The following is a 3,767-nucleotide window of genomic DNA, read 5'->3' as shown; positions in this document are numbered from 1 at the left end:
CATGAACTGAATCTCATATCTCAACAGCCAGCAAGGAACTAAAGCATCCTGCTAGCAACCACTGTATGAGCTTATAAGCAGATCCTTCAGCCATGGTCAGCACATCAGATGACTGCTCCCTGACCCCCACCAACAAGTTAAATCTTAAGAGAGATCCTGAGCTAGAACTACCCAGCTAAGCCACTCTAGGACACCTACACCTCTTGTGTGAAATAATACACACTTACTGTTTTTAACTGCCAGGTTTTGGGGTAGCTGACTAGATAACTAGTACACACATGTAAAACATTTTTGTGGAGTATAGTCAGACCTCAATAAACGTTAACTTTCTACTAATCAATAATACTATGTTACTTATCTCCTAATCAGGATAATTTCTCCCCTGCACCCTCTCCCTTAGCCCCCACATACCATTTCAGAAGTCCTTAAAAGCAAAGAGAGAGTATATTAGAGGCAATATTTTAAAAGGTAATGACCCAGAATATTCCAAACTAACAAAAGAGACCACACCATAGATCCAAGAAGCCCAAGATATTCCAGCAAGCTAAATAAAAATGGTATTCATATCTATACATATCACGGCAAGACTACAGAAGGCTGAAGTGAAATAAAAAGTCTCAAAAGCATCCAGAGAATAAAAAAACATCCTCTAAAATGTGATCACTTAACTGCTGACTTGTTCTGAAGCAACAATGTAAACCATAAGAGAACGGAATGATATCTGTAATCTGTCCACCGAGAATTCTATACCAATTGAAAATATCTTTCAAGAATGCAAGCAAAATTAAAGACATTTGCAGACAAACAAAATCCTGAGAGAGAAAACTACCAGCACATTTAAACTAAAGGAAATTCTAGGGGTGCCTAGATGGCTCAAGTCAGTTAAGTGACCGACCCTTGATATCTGCTCAGGTCATGATCTCACAGTTCCTGAGATCAAGCCCTGCATAGGGCTCACACAGGACATGGAGCCTGCTTGGGATTCTCTCTCTCCCTCTTCCCCTCCCCTGCTAGCACTCTCTCTCTCCTAAATAAACAAATAAATAAATAAATAGGAATTCTAATGGGTATACTTCAAGTACAAGGAAATCTGGCTTAGATGTGGGTTCTGAGAAACAAGGACTGAAAAGAAAACAAAAAGCTGTAGTATTTAGGAAACCTTTAAAAAATAACTAAATAAATGTCTTCTGTGGATAAAAGAGACTTAAAATACACAACAGTTATATAGAAGTTGGGAGGGAATAAACAAAATTAAAGTAGTCTAAGTTGTGTTTTATCCACAATTGCATTTAGACATTAGAAAGTTAAGAAGGGATATCATAATTTCCAGAGTAATCACTCAAAAAAGAAAAGTGCATACATTTTGAAATATTATGGGTAGAAGTAGAAATATAAAGAATCACTTCAAAAGAAAGCCAGGAAGCAGACAAAACATTCAATAAGTATGATAAATGGAGAGCACAAAATAAAATGTTGGATTTCAACCTTATATATAGGCAATTATATGAAATACAAATGCATTAACTGTTCCAGTTAAGAGGCTGATTTTCACACTGGGGAAAAATACTGCAATCTAATTATATGCCCTTTATAAAAGACAAATCTAAGACATAAAATCTATAAAACGTGAAAATAAAAAGATGAAAAATATAGAACACAAACACCATTCAAAAAGAAAACTTGTATAGCTATATAAATATTTTAAAATGGACATTAAGGCAAAAGACTGTTAGAAATAGAAAGGCCCAATGTATATAGATAAAAAGAATTGTATTCATCTTGAAGATACAATAATTTTTACTTTGTGGGCACCTAATACCATATTTACCAAAATGTATAAAGCTAAAGAAAAAATCTCAAATAAAAAAAGGCAAATACACATTCATGATGGTTGATTTTAACATTTTTATCAATGACTGATAAAATAGGGGGAAAACCTTTAATGGGTATATTTAGAACATTGCACCTAACAACTGCATTATGCACATCTTTTTTAAGCACACATGGAACATTTACAAAACTTGAGCAAAAACTGGGTCATAGGGTTAAGTCCCAACAGCTTTCAAAGGATTATAGTAACACATAGTATGTTCTCTGGTCAAAGTGGAATTACTCTAGAATAAAAGACAACGACCTTAAATGTGAAAATATACGGAAATAAATAAACTTCTAACTGTCCCATAAGTCAAAGAAGAAATCATGACAGAATTTAGGAAGTATTCTAAGCTGAATGATAATGTATTACAACTTAAACTTGAGGATTTAGAAGAAAAAAATGTTGATTACATGTGTTTATTAATGTTTAAAATGTCTCAAAATTAATATAGTAAACATCCATACAAAAAGTTAAAAGAAATCCAACAAAAGTAGAATGAAGGAGATAAAGAAATAAAGATAAGATAAAAATTAATAGAATAGGCAAACAAACATGTAATAGATAAGATAAAGAAATCTAAGTTAGTTCTTTGAAAACATTAAAGAAAGCACAAATAACCATTACCAGGAAAGAAAAAGGAGACACCACTTTATATCCTGCAAATTTCTTTTTTTTTTCTTTTTTTTTTTTGTGACAGATCAGTGCTTACTTTTATTTTTTTTCTTGACTTACACATTTTATTTATTTTATTTTTTTAATTAAATATACCTTATTGCAAATTTATTTTTAAAAGAAGCTATTGTAAACAGTTGTTAAGTCAATAGATTTGAAAATCAAGTGCTCGTTTCAGCAGCACATATACTAAAATTGGAACGATACAGAGAAGATCAGCATGGCCCCTGCGCAAGGATGACATGCAAAAAAAAAAAAAAAAAAAAAAAAAAAAAGAAAGAAAGAAAAAGAAAATCAAGGTGAAATGGATAATTATACAGAAAAAATAATTTTGCAAAATAGACTTAAAAAATAGAAAATATCAATAGTTATATAATTATTAAAGACATTGAATCAGTACTCAAAAATCTTTCCACAAAGAAAATTTTAAGCTATGATTACTTCTCTGGCAATTTCTATCAGACATTCAAACAGCAATAATTCCAATGCGGCCCAAATTCATCTAGAAAATAGGAGGCAGAGAATGAAACACTTTGCCAACCTCATTAGGTTAGTATAATCTTGATAACAAAGCCTGCACAGAATAGGAGAAAAATATTTACAAGCCAAACTCACTCATGAACATAAATCCAAACACACTAAATACAATAGTAGCAAATAAAACCCAGCCTATATAACACAGATAAAATAGATTAATGCATTGTGAGTGGGCCAAATTTATTCAAAGAATTTAAGTTTGATTTAACATTTGAAAACCAATCAAAGTAATTTACCACATTAACAGATGCATCTCAATAGATGCAGTAAACAACTGATAAAATAAAAATTTTTTAACATTTGCAACTAGATATTTAAAAATGGTGACTAGGAATCAGTCTTTGAGAAAAAAAATAGATATAACTTTATCAAGAGATATTAAAGAAGATCTAAATATATCAGGAAATAAATCATCTTTAGGGGTTGGAAAAAATCAGTATTATAAAAATGTGCATTGTCCCCACATTGATCTTTAGATTCAGTGTGATGGCAATTAAAATTTCAGCTATTTAAAAAAAAATTCATTTCAATATAGTTGGCACAGAATGTTACGTTAGTTTCAGGTATAAAACATAGTGATTCCACTTCTCTATGCATTATGCTATGCTCACCACAAGTGTGTACCTACCCTCTGTCACCATACAACACTATTACAATATCATTGAAATTTCAGCCATTTTTA

At 31.4% G+C, this 3,767-nt stretch overlaps 1 non-coding gene across 1 annotated transcript; it reads left to right on the top strand.

Moving 5' to 3' along the window:
- The first annotated feature begins 2,713 nt into the window (after window positions 1–2,713).
- Window positions 2,714–2,820, top strand: LOC122238876. The gene has a single exon (XR_006218028.1). It is a non-coding gene; the product is annotated as a U6 spliceosomal RNA (small nuclear RNA).
- The last annotated feature ends 947 nt before the right edge of the window (window positions 2,821–3,767 follow it).

The sequence above is a fragment of the Panthera tigris genome, chromosome B2 (assembly GCF_018350195.1).
Source record: "Panthera tigris isolate Pti1 chromosome B2, P.tigris_Pti1_mat1.1, whole genome shotgun sequence".
Lineage (NCBI taxonomy): Eukaryota > Metazoa > Chordata > Mammalia > Carnivora > Felidae > Panthera > Panthera tigris.
The sequence above is the reverse complement of the archived record's forward strand: the minus strand, read 5'-3'. Positions and strand labels throughout refer to the sequence as shown.